The sequence below is a fragment of the Scyliorhinus torazame genome, chromosome 4 (assembly GCF_047496885.1).
Source record: "Scyliorhinus torazame isolate Kashiwa2021f chromosome 4, sScyTor2.1, whole genome shotgun sequence".
NCBI lineage: Eukaryota > Metazoa > Chordata > Chondrichthyes > Carcharhiniformes > Scyliorhinidae > Scyliorhinus > Scyliorhinus torazame.
The window spans coordinates 214,122,986-214,136,508 of NC_092710.1; the positions used below are offsets into that span (position 1 = coordinate 214,122,986).

Below are 13,523 nucleotides of genomic sequence, written 5' to 3' on the forward strand. Positions count from 1 at the left end.
ATGCGGGGGAAGGCACCGGCTTCTTATACTTCGCCTTCAGGGCGGAGTATGAGGTCAACGGCCAACCAGGACCCGGGATCTGTCAGCCAATGACATTAGGGCTTCCAGTCCCACATGACCCCCAATACATACTACCACATTCACCCCTTGTCAAAAATGAACCCGGCGGGGTGATGCTTCGTATGGTGGTAAGGGTTTACAGTACTGGTCCTGGGAGGAGAGAACAGTTACATGGTAGGACCGTATTGGACAGTATCGTCCTGTTACAACTATTTACAGAGGATATATGAAAACAAAATGTTCATTGGACAGTCCATCTTTGTTTTACATCGACGCCACGAGTCGGTCGGGCGGTCTGGTCGTCCGTGTCGATCGCCTCGGCCCCGGCGGTGGTGGTAGTGCTTGTACCAGCGTTGTCGTCTCCGGGAACCGCACGGTTTTAGCTGTCGGTGCAAAGGGGAGGGGGGCTGATCCTCCTGGGAAGGGGGCGGTCGCGGGGTGCGGCGGTGGCAGGAAGGGGGGCGGTTGGGTTGATGGTGCCGGGGGTGTGTGCGTGGTGCCGGCGGGCGCCAGATCCCGCAGGGAGACCGTGTCCTGTCGGCCGTCGGGGTACTCCACGTAGGCGTACTGCGGGTTTGCGTGGAGGAGGTGAACCCTTTCGACCAACGGGTCCGCCTTATGTGCCCGCACGTGCTTTCGGAGCAGGATGGGTCCTGGGGCCGCCAGCCAGGTCGGCAGCGACGAGGACTTCACTCTGTTTGTCTCACGGAGTCTTTGTGCGCCACAATTTATTAAGCGTGTCTGTTCCCCAGCAGCCCGATAGTAAACTGGCATGCGGGGGAAGGCACCGGCTTCTTATACTTCGCCTTCAGGGCGGAGTATGAGGTCAACGGCCAACCAGGACCCGGGATCTGTCAGCCAATGACATTAGGGCTTCCAGTCCCACACGACCCCCAATACATACTACCACAACAGGTGGCCCTAGATAAGGCGGAGAGGCGACTGGAAGCCCAGGAGAATACAACCACGAATTGGAAAAAACTGCAACAGACCAGGACGACCAGATTGTCGCCCTGGAGAAGGAGATGGTAAGGCTGGTTGCGATGCTGGGGAATTTGAAGGGAAAACCAAAGTCCAGGAGAACCTGTTGAGGTGTCAAATCCTAAGGTTCGTGGGCCTTCTGGGGGCTGGGGGGGGGGGGGGGGGGGGGGGGGGGAGTGAAAGGTAGGAACACAAAGGGCTATGGCTCAAATGCTGCGCAACCTGGTGGGAAGGGATAGCTTCCCCAACCCACCTGAAATCAAAAGAACACAGCAGTCGCTCCGCCCAAAGCCAGGATACAGCTGAGGGCAATAATCTCCACAATGCACCGGTACCAGGACCGGGAACGAATACTGCGCTGGGTGAGGCAAACTAAGAACTGTAACTATGAAAGCCACTGGATTTGGATATATCAGGACATTGGGGCTGACTTGGCCAAGCGTCCAGCCGAATTTAAAAAGGCGAAGGCCGTGCTGTACAAAAACTTATAAAATTTGGGATGCTGTATCCAGCCAAGCTTTGGGAACTAGAGAAGCGGCAGCAGGGATAGTGATGAAGAGACTCATATTGTCTACTTTCTGAATTGCCAACAGTGAACCACCATGTCGATCACTTTGTGCGGGATTGTACTGCCTTGTTCTGGGTACGAGGGAGAAAAGGGAGGAAGGTAGGAACGAGTGCAGCAAAGTGCAGAAGAGGATGAGGCGAATGCCGGATAAGAAACTTAGGGAACGGGCTTCAGGAGAACGCGCAACTAGCTCCGAGAGGGGGGGCACCAGAATAGTGGGGTAGATAGCATCGGTAAGAGAATAATAATAATCTTTATTATTGTCACAAGTAGGCTTACATTTACACTTCAGAGAAGTTACTGTGAAAATCCCTAGTCGCCACATTCCAGTGCCTCTTTGGGTACACAGATGTGATATGGTACGAATAAAGTAATGGCATGGTGGAAAAACTGGTCAATGGGAAGACTGGTCAAAATATTTGATACAATGTAAGAAATGCTGCCCTAACCATTTCAGACCCCCGTAAGACTAATAAGGCCGACTCTGCATAACTTGAAGTATGAATAAGATCAGAGAAGGTCAAGCCATTCCAAAATACCGGACCTCGGCAACTCCTGATAAGACTAACTCATCATAACCCAGAGCCGTAGGAAATTAAATGAAAATTGCTTATTGTCACAAGTAGGCTTCAATGAAGTTACTGTGAAAAGCCCCTAGTCGCCACATTCCGGCACCTGTTCGGGGAGGCTGTTACGGGAATTGAACCGTGCTGCTGGCCTGCCTTGGTCTGCTTTCAAAGCCAGCGATTTAGCCCTGTGCTAAACAGCCCCTAATAAGACAAGATAAGGTCAGGAAGAAATAAGTCTCCTCCGACCTCTCAATGTTCCCTCTAAGGACAAGATAATGGTATGAGTGATGCGACAAAGAGCTCAATAAGGTCAGCAGGCATTGCTTCCGTTTCTACTTCCGATCGAATTTGACTAAGCTGTAGTCACGCAATCTTCATAATGATAATGTATAAATACTGAACTGATTTTCTGTAAAAGCGCGTAACTTGTGAGACTGAGCAGTTTTGTTGACTGCCCTCTGACTTCAAGTTTCAGCCATTACTGCAAGCAGTTGTTTTCGAAAATAAAGCTTGTTATTCTGTCTTAACGAGAGTGTTGAATTTTTCTACCACAGAAGCGGGAAAATATTGACTTTGACATTTTGGCGCAAGCGAGCAGTTACCAATATCCTGAGTGAATTCCGTGGGGGACTGAAGAGGTGATCGAGCCAGACCCGGAGGAAAGAGACAGACGCCGGCATAAGGTAAGATTAACCTTGGTCTCTCTCTCTCTCTCGGATTAGTGGTTCGACTCCTCATCCCTGACGGAAGTAACTAAACAGGTGACGGTGCTCGAATCTAAATTGTACTTATTAACTTGTTAGTCGAGTACTCCGGGTCAGGGACCCCAATTGTGGTTAGCCTTAGGTCAGGGACCTCTTGCTTGTTTTACAGGTTTAACTTTGGCTCAGGGACCCTGCAATTTGAATTGGTATCAGGGTTTTTTTTTGATTGCCAGGGGCACATTTTATTGACATTATAGAACAGAGTTTAGACAAAACCGGGGGCAATTCCCCTCTATTTTCCATGTGCTCTGAAAACCCTTCACATGAACGTAATTTACAAAGATTATCTGCAGCGCTGAACAATAAATTGGGTAACGATATTTGGCCACTAGGGGGCACTTGGAACTACGGTAATTGCATTTCTGCTGAGAAAATCATTTGGCAGAGAAACGCCGGTTTTAAGTGGAAGTTTTTAATCTCTAAGAGTGGAAAAAGCAGTCCACAAGCGCCACGAACAATCACTATTAATGAGTTGGAGAGATAACGCCCGTAGAAAAGGGATTGATGATTGTGTGGATGGTAAAGCAAAAAATTGGGAGATTTTAAAATTGGAATGTGAACTTTGGGATAGAAAGCATAAACAACAAGGTGAAAATAAAAAATCTCCAACCAATAGGCAAAGAGGGCTAGCCCAGCAAATTAAACGAAAAGAGGATCCTCCCAGTTGCTCTGGCATGCCGATGTTTCCCTATTCAGGCGATACGGAAGAGGAGGAGGATTTAACCCCTGGACCCCACCCTCATCCTGCACACCCTGACTCTACAATTCCACCGTCCCAAGTCCAGACTCCCCTTTATGGTCCCACTGCCAATGAAACCTCTGCTAACACATCCCCCGTAGCAGAACGCACTCAGTCACATACGCAAGCCGTTAATATGGAACAACCCTTCACCTCTGTTAATCAGGCTTTTCTTGATTTATCACTCCAACCTAAGGAGGAGGAAACCTTTCCGCCACCACTTCCCCCTGCAAATTATCCCATTAGGAGTGTTATTGACCCCCACGCTGGTGATAATGACGACCCATTCATTGAGGTGTGGCAGGCTTTTAAACCCATGAGCTATGTTTGATCATGGCCCAATGTCCCTCCTGCAAAGAGGACCCAGAGGGGTTCACTGAGTTTTTGAGGAGAACTGCGATCATGTACAGTGCTACCACACGTTCACATCGCCAAACTCCTTGAATGTACCCCCACTTCTAAGGAAGATGGTCCAGAATTTTTTGACTGCTTTTGTGGCGTTTACACTCTTTACTCCAGGAACATTGCTTTCAATGCAGGCACTCAGTCTCCCCAATTTAATTCACTATTAATGCAGGTTTTGGCTGACCGCGTAGAATCCAGTATTAAAACTAATAACATGGACTGGTCTGACAATTCTAAACCTCAAATGAAACGTGCTGTGTCTTATTATTGGAGCAATGGCCGCAACCGTGAGACCTGTTACAAAGACACTTGGCCCAAAATTTAATCCAAATTCATCCAACATCCCTCTCAAAGAAGAGCTCCTAAAGGTCAGAACTCTCAGACAGATTCACGTTACTATCGCCCAGATTGCACGGACCCTCCTGAATTTGGTTACCGCTCACGGGCTCCTTGCCCCTTCGCTCCACACAGGGAGGATTTCGACAGCGCTCCTCCGCTTCGTCCTCCTGCCAAGTATAATGTCACTTGCTTCAACTGTCAATGGACAGGGCACTACGCTAGGGATTGTCCAGCACCCCGACGACAAGGTAGATTTCAACCCCGTCAGCAGACACCCTTCACTACCTCTAACCCCTACTGACTCGCCCAATCCAACTTTCCGGTCCTCTCAACAGACCACTCTGACGAGCCTACCTGCACCACCATCGTTCAGTCCAATCAACGACTTCTGAACTACCCGCAGATTTATGGGCGGCCTCCAAACACAGAGTTGGTCTCACTAATGTCCCTCCCGTTGTTATTAAAGTTAAACCTAACATGCCCTTGCCCTTGATTTCACAGTACCCTTTGCACCCCGAGGCTGAAGAAGGAGTCTCGGTCATGATTCAATCATTCATTCAACAGGGAATTTTGGTAGCATGCCAATTGCCCTGTAACACCCCGATTCTTCCAGTTCCTAAGAAAGGAAGACCATCTGAATGGCGTTTGGTCCAAGACCTCCGATGTATTAATCAGATAGTGGAACCCTTACATCCTATTGTCCCAAACCCGGCGACAATCCTTAGTAATGTCCCACCGGAAGCGACTGTTTTCACCCTTGTTGATTTACAACATGCCTTTTTTGCGCTACCCCTCGCCCCTGAATCACAGTATTTGTTTGCCTTTACATTTAAGGGCAACCAATACACTTGGACTAGGCTCCCACAGGGCTTCATTCATTCACCAACCCTTTTCTCACAAGCATTGCACTCCCAGTTAGTGACATTATCAACTCCTGGTGGCTCCACCATCATCCAATATGTTGATGACTTACTCCTTGCCAGCCCTGATTTCATCGCTAACCAGCGTGACACCGTTTACCTGCTCATCCGTCTCCATTCATGGGGATATGTGATCCCGCCCGCTAAAGTTCATAAAGGCCAACGGCAGGTCAAATTTCTGGGTGTCCTAATAAGTGCTACGGATCGCTCCCTTACTCAGGAATGCATTACTCCTATACTGCAGACCCCATTTCCTACATCGCCCAAGCAGGTGCGAGCCTTTTTAGGATTGGTGAACTTTTGCAGACAATGGATTCCGAATGTTACTATCCATACTAAAGATTTAACTGCGTACTCCTCTCAAAATGCTCCTCTTAAGTTTGAACTTCCTGATTCAGCAAAACAATCTTTTGTTACTCTCAAAAGCGCCTTGGCTACCGCCCAGTGCTAGGACAGACCTATGTATGACAGACCCTTTCAGTTGTACGTTAATGTTCTTGATGAATGTGCCACTGGTGTTCTTACACAAGAACACGGTGACCGGCGTCGCCCGGTCGCCTACTATTCTACTAAATTGGATCCTGTAGCTTGCGGTCTACTTCCCTGCACCCAAATTCTTACGGCTGTCCATTTGTTAGCACAGGCAGCCTCTAATCTGACCCTTCACCAGCCAGTGCGAGTGCATACCTCGCACTCTATTGTGGCTCTCCTAACGTCTCAGCAAACCCAGCATCTGACTCAAGCCTGCTTGAGCCGCTATGAGGTTTCACTATTGCAAAACCCCAACCTCTCTTTTCATTACTGTTCTACCTTAAATCCTGCTGTGTTCCTCGAACAGCCCCCCGATAACCTTGCGGACCCTTGGCATCCCACAGTCGGGATATGCCGTGGTAACTGACACTGACGTGCAGGAAGCAGCAGCCTTCGAGACCCCTGTCTCCGCACAAAAAGCCGAGCTATTTGCCCTTACTCGAGCATGTATTTTGGCCACAGATAAAAGTACTAATGTTTACACTGATTCTAGGTATGCCTTTGGCGTGACCCACGATTTTGGGTGCCTCTGGCAACAGCCTGGCTTTCTCACCTCTGTGGGAGCTCCCATTCAAAATGCTCTTTGGGTTAAAAATCTCCTCGATGGACTTCCGGGTGCGGCGATGACCAGCTGAGTCGCACGTTTCGGCAGCTCCCGGTGAAACGGACTTTTGGGCTCTTGATAGGAGCCCCAACGGCAATTTTGACGGCTAAAAACACTGTGCGGTAAACCAGAAGGGAATCCCCCCTGGATACGGATGAAAAAAGGAGGAGAAAGTGGCCGGATTGCAGTGGATCCTTTAGAACAGCGGCAAGGAAGGCAAGCAAAAACCAAGATGGCGTCGGAAGGTGGCAGTTTAACATGGGGCCCTGAACAACAAGAGTTCTTGAAATGCTGTGTGGAAGAGCTCAAAAAGGAAATGAGGAAAGAGCTGTTGGCCCCGATACTACAGGCGATCGAAGGGCTAAAGGAGGAACAAAAGACCCAGGAGCGGGAGCTTCGGGTCGTGAAGGCAAAGGCAGCCGAGAATGAGGACGACATACAGGGCCTGGCGGTGAAGACGGAGATGCATGAGGCACATCAGAAACGATGTGTGGAAAGGTTGGAGGCACTGGAGAACAATGCAAGGAGGAACAACCTGAGGATTCTTGGTCTTCCTGAAGGTGTGGAGGGAACGGACGTCGGGGCATATGTGAGCACGATGCTGCACTCGTTAATGGGAGCGGAGGCCCCGGCGGGTCCGTTGGAGGTGGAGGGAGCATACCGAGTGATGGCGCGAGGACCGAGAGCAGGAGAAATTCCCAGAGCCATAGTGGTGAGATTCCTCCGTTTTAAGGATAGAGAAATGGTCGTTAGATGGGCAAAGAAAACTCGGAGCAGTAAATGGGAGAACGCGGTGATCCGCGTTTATCAAGACTGGAGTGCGGAGGTGGCGAGAAGGAGGGCGAGCTTTAATCGGGCCAAGGCGGTGCTTCACAAAAAGAAGATAAAATTTGGAATGCTGCAACCGGCAAGACTGTGGGTCACATATCGAGGAAGGCACCACTACTTTGAGACGGCGGATGAAACGTGGACTTTTATTGTGGAAGAAAAACTGGAATGAGCGGGTTATTAAACAGAACGTTTGAACAAAGTGGTGGGGCGAATGTGGGGGGCGAAGAGTGGGGTTAAAAAGGGGGGAAAGAGGAGTTTTATGTACTAATCCTGCGATGTGGTAACTTTTCTCTCTTCCACAGGTGGTGATGGGGGGAGGAGGGGAGGTGGAGGAGATGGGGCGTTGGCCATTGGGGGCAGGGTCAAGGGAGAAGCGCGGGCTTGGTTCCCACGCTATGATAATAATGGCGGGAATAGAGAAGCAGGAAGGAGGGGGCGTCGCACGGTGCGAGCCGAGGTCACGGGGGGAAGCCGAGGTCGGCCAGAGTTTGCTGAGTTCTGGGAGCAACATGGGGGGAGTAATTACGCTAGCGGGGGATCTAACGGAGGGGGTGGGAGGGGAGAATTACTGGGTTGCTGCTGCTGGGGAGAGGGGGGAGCTGGTATGGGAGGGGATGGGCGGGGGGGCACCGCCTGGGGGAGATACAGCTGCGTGGGAACCGGGTGAGGAGCTGGAAAAAGGGGATGGCTAATCGACAAGGGGGGGGTGGGCCGGGGGGGTGGGGGTAGGAAGCCCCCCAACCCGGCTGATCACGTGGAATGTGAGAGGGCTGAACGGGCCGATAAAGAGGGCACGGGTACTCGCACACCTTAAGAAACTTAAGGCAGATGTGGTTATGTTACAGGAAACACACCTGAAACTGTTAGACCAGGTTAGGCTACGCAAAGGATGGGTGGGGCAGGTGTTCCATTCGAGGCTAGATGCGAAAAACAGTGGGGTGGCTATATTAGTGGGGAAGCGGGTAATGTTCGAGGCAGAGACTATAGTGGCGGATAACGGGGGCAGATACGTGATGGTGAGTGGCAAACTACAGGGGGAGACGGTGGTTTTGGTAAACGTATATGCCCCGAACTGGGATGATGCCAATTTTATGAGGCGGATGCTAGGACGCATTCCGGACCTAGAGATGGGAAAGCTGATAATGGGGGGAGATTTTAATACAGTGTTGGAACCAGGGCTGGATAGGTCGAAGTCCAGGACTGGAAAGAGGCCGGCAGCAGCCAAACTTAAAGATTTTATGGAGCAGATGGGAGGTGTAGACCTGTGGAGATTTAGCAGACCTAGGAGTAAAGAGTTCTCGTTTTTCTCATATGTCCATAAAGTCTACTCGCGAATAGACTTTTTTGTGCTGGGAAGGGCGTTGATCCCGAAGGTGAGGGGAACGGAGTATACGGCTATAGCCATTTCGGATCACGCTCCACACTGGGTAGACTTGGAGATAGGGGAGGAAACAGGAGGGCACCCACCCTGGAGAATGGACATGGGACTAATGGCAGATGAGGGGGTGTGTCTAAGGGTGAGGGGGTGCATTGAAATGTACTTGGAACTCAATGATAATGGGGAGGTCCAGATGGGAGTGGTCTGGGAGGCGTTGAAGGCGGTGGTTAGAGGGGAGCTGATATCAATAAGGGCACATAAAGGGAAGCAGGAGAGTAAGGAACGGGAGCGGTTGCTGCAAGAACTTTTGAGGGTGGACAGACAATATGCGGAAGCACCGGAGGAGGGACTGGACAGGGAAAGGCAAAGGCTACATGTAGAATTTGACTTGCTGACTACGGGCACTGCAGAGGCACAATGGAGGAAGGCACAGGGTGTACAGTACGAATATGGGGAGAAGGCGAGCAGGTTGCTGGCACACCAATTGAGGAAAAGGGGAGCAGCGAGGGAAATAGGGGGAGTGAGGGATGAGGAAGGAGAGATGGAGCGGGGAGCGGAGAGAGTGAATGGAGTGTTCAAGACATTTTATAAAAAATTATATGAAGCTCAACCCCCGGATGGGAGGGAGAAAATGATGGGCTTTTGGATCGGCTGGAATTTCCCAAGGTGGAAGAGCAGGAAAGGGTGGGACTGGGAGCACAGATCGAGGTAGAAGAAGTGGTGAAAGGAATTAGGAGCATGCAGGCGGGAAAGGCCCCGGGACCGGATGGATTCCCAGTCGAATTCTATAGAAAATATGTGGACTTGCTCGCCCCGGTATTGACGAGGACCTTTAATGAGGCAAAGGAAAGGGGACAACTGCCCCCGACTATGTCTGAAGCAACGATATCGCTTCTCTTAAACAAGGAAAAGGACCCGCTATAATGCGGGTCCTATAGACCTATTCCCCTCCTAAATGTAGATGCCAAGATCCTGGCCAAGGTAATGGCAATGAGAATAGAGGAATGTGTCCCGGGGGTGGTCCACGAGGACCAAACTGGGTTTGTGAAGGGCAGACAGCTGAACACGAATATACGGAGGCTGTTAGGGGTAATGATGATGCCCCCACCAGAGGGGGAAACGGAGATAGTGGCGATGGATGCCGAGAAAGCATTTGATAGAGTGGAGTGGAATTATTTGTGGGAGGTGTTGAGGAGATTTGGTTTTGGAGAGGGGTATGTTAGATGGGTGCAGCTGTTGTATAGGGCCCCGATGGCGAGCGTGGTCACGAATGGACGAGGATCTGCATATTTTCGGCTCCATAGAGGGACAAGGCAGGGATGCCCTCTGTCCCCATTATTGTTTGCACTGGCGATTGAGCCCCTGGTGATAGCGTTGAGGGGTTCCAAGAAGTGGAGGGGAGTACTTAGAGGAGGAGAAGAACACCGGGTATCTTTGTATGCAGACGATTTGTTACTATATGTGGCAGACCCGGCGGAAGGGATGCCAGAAATAATGCGGATACTTGGGGAGTTTGGGGATTTTTCAGGGTATAAATTGAACATGGGGAAAAGTGAGTTGTTTGTGGTGCATCCAGGGGAGCAGAGTAGAGAAATAGAGGACCTACCGTTGAGGAAGGTAACAAGGGACTTTCGTTACCTGGGGATCCAGATAGCCAAGAATTGGGGCACATTGCATAGGTTAAATCTAACGCGGTTGGTGGAACAAATGGAGGAGGATTTCAAGAGATGGGATATGGTATCCCTGTCACTGGCAGGGAGGATGCAGGCGGTTAAGATGGTGGTCCTCCCGAGATTCCTCTTTGTGTTTCAGTGCCTCCCGGTGGTGATCACGAAGGCTTTTTTTAAAAGGATCGAAAAGAGCATCATGGGTTTTGTGTGGGCCGGGAAAACCCCGAGAGTGAGGAAGGGATTCTTACAGCATAGCAGGGATAGGGGGGGGCTGGCACTACCGAGCCTAAGTGAGTATTATTGGGCCGCTAATATTTTAATGGTGAGTAAGTGGATGGGAGAGGAGGAGGGAGCGGCGTGGAAGAGATTAGAGAGGGCGTCCTATAGGGGGAGTAGCCTACAGGCTATGGTGACAGCCCCATTGCCGTTCTCACCGAGGAACTACACCACAAGCCCGGTGGTGGTGGCTACACTGAAGATTTGGGGACAGTGGAGACGGCATAGGGGAAAGACTGGAGCCTTGGGGGGGTCCCCGATAAGAAACAACCATAGGTTTGCCCCGGGGGGAATGGATGGTGGATATGGAATGTGGCAAAGAGCAGGAATAACGCAACTGAAAGATCTGTTTGTGGATGGGAAGTTCGCGAGTCTGGGAGCGCTGACCGAGAAATATGGGTTGCCCCATGGGAATGCATTCAGGTATATGCAACTGAGGGCTTTTGCGAGGCAACAGGTGAGGGAATTCCCGCAGCTCCCGACACAAGAGGTGCAGGACAGAGTGATCTCAAAGACATGGGTGGGGGATGGTAAGGTGTCAGATATATATAGGGAAATGAGGGACGAAGGGGAGACTATGGTAGATGAACTAAAAGGGAAATGGGAAGAAGAGCTGGGGGAGGAGATCGAGGAGGGGCTGTGGGCAGATGCCCTAAGCAGGGTAAACTCGTCGTCCTCGTGTGCCAGGCTAAGCCTGATTCAGTTTAAGGTATTACACAGGGCGCATATGACTGGAGCACGGCTCAGTAAATTTTTTGGGGTGGAGGATAGGTGTGCGAGGTGCTCGAGAAGCCCAGCGAATCATACCCATATGTTTTGGTCATGCCCGGCACTACAGGGGTTTTGGATGGGGGTGACAAAGGTGCTTTCAAAAGTAGTGGGGGTCCGGGTCGAACCAAGCTGGGGGTTGGCTATATTTGGGGTTGCACAAGAGCCGGGAGTGCAGGAGGCGAGAGAGGCCGATGTTTTGGCCTTTGCGTCCCTAGTAGCCCGGCGTAGGATATTGCTAATGTGGAAAGAAGCCAAGCCCCTGGGGGTGGAGACCTGGATAAATGACATGGCAGGGTTTATAAAGCTAGAGCGGATTAAGTTCGTCCTAAGGGGGTCGGCTCAAGCGTTCACCAGGCGGTGGCAACCGTTCGTCGAATACCTCGCAGAAAGATAGATGGAATGGAAAAAAGAAGGCAGCAGCAGCAGCCCAGGATCGGGGGGTGGGGGAGGGGGTGGGGGGTGGGGGGGAGGGGGTGGGAGAGGAACCAGAAGGACTCTCAGGGTTGTTAATATATACTGTATAATATGTATAGGTCGTTGCTACAGATAATTATATATTGGACTGTTAAATTATATTTTTGGAGAGTGTTACTTGTGATAAGGCAGTTGCCAATTAGGGTTAGTTTTCATTTTTGTTATTTATTATTTATTCATTTTCTGTTTATAAAATAGGTCATTGTTATTTGTGTTGTTATAATATTGTGTAAAGGATGCACAATGTACTGTGTTGGTTGACCAAAAATTTTCAATAAAATATTTAAAAAAAAAAAAAAAAAATCTCCTCGATGCTATTCGGCTTCCCCATCAATTGGCAATTATTAAATGTGCTGCGCACACAGAGGGGGACACTCCTGTTCAATTAGGAAATGCCCGTGCTGATTCGGCTGCTAAGGCTGCGGCCATATCAGCCTCTCTGATTGTTCCCAGTGGTGCTAATCAGGCTCTGAACCAGGTACCTGCATTAGGAACGAAGGGCATGCCAGACATAACTGAAGTTCAAAATTTACAGAGGGACCCCTCTGATTCCGAGCGCACACTATGGAAGTCAATGGGGTGTTCACACTCCTTGACACGAGACCTCTGGCTTACCCCCGTTGGTCAAGTTTGTATTTCAAATTATTTATTGCCGGTACTTATTGATTATTTGCATTCTTGTACCCATCTTGGCAAGGAGGGAATGGTACAGCTCCTCCTGAAAACTTGGTGGCACCCAGATTTGAATACAGCAGCGCAAACGTGGCTGGATCGATGCGTCATTTGTATGAAACATAATAAGGGTAAAGGCATTAAATGCCCTCCAGGAACCACTCCCTTGCCAGGTGGCCCTTTTGCCTGTATACAGCTTGATTTTATCGATTTGCCAAAAGCACAGTGCTATAAATATTGTTTAGTAATAATCGATGTGTTTAGTAAATAGATTGAAGCCTTTCCCACCACAAATTGTACGGCACATACGGTGGTGAAGTTATTGTTAACGCAAGTCATTCCTCGTTTTGGGGTACCCAAAATGGTGAGCTCAGACAATGGACCACGTTTTGTAGCTCGGATCAATACTGAATTGTGCGAAGCACTCGTAATTAAACAGCAACTGCACTGCACGTATCACCCGCAGGCTGCAGGAATTGTGGAAAGAGCCAACGGGACTTTAAAAGAAAAATTATCTAAATTAACTGAAGAAACTGGGTTAAATTGGCTAAAAGTATTACCCTTGGCACTGTTTCACATGCGAGTGACTCCCCATTCGCGGACCGGCCTGTCAGCTGCAGAGATAGTCTATGGTCGGCCAATGAGGATGCCCTGGGATGCCCATGAAAAACCCCTAGAGGGAGTAGACCTACATGTGATGGGGGAACAAATGCAGAACTATTTAAAGCAATTAACACTTTCTCTGAAGTTTCTCCACTCACAGGTGAAACAGGCACATCTCCCAGTAACGGCAGGACAGCCGTTTATCTGTTAGCCTCGCAGGGAGGAGCGTGCGCTATCGTAGGTCAGGAGTGCTGTACTTATATTCCAGATGGCTCTGAAAATATCACTAAACTGGCCGACCATATTATGAGACAGGCTGCTCAAATTCAAGAGATTGGCAGTGAATTTCATGACTATAACCCGCCGGG

General features: G+C 49.9%; 1 long non-coding RNA gene across 1 annotated transcript in view; it reads left to right on the forward strand.

Moving 5' to 3' along the window:
- Nucleotides 1-13,523, forward strand: part of LOC140410740 (uncharacterized) — a 61,637-nt gene that overhangs the window by 1,388 nt on the left and 46,726 nt on the right. The window contains exons 2-3 of the long non-coding RNA XR_011940721.1: nucleotides 976-1,088; nucleotides 2,733-2,861. This is a non-coding gene — a long non-coding RNA (uncharacterized lncRNA). The remainder of the gene's footprint in view (nucleotides 1-975; nucleotides 1,089-2,732; nucleotides 2,862-13,523) is intronic.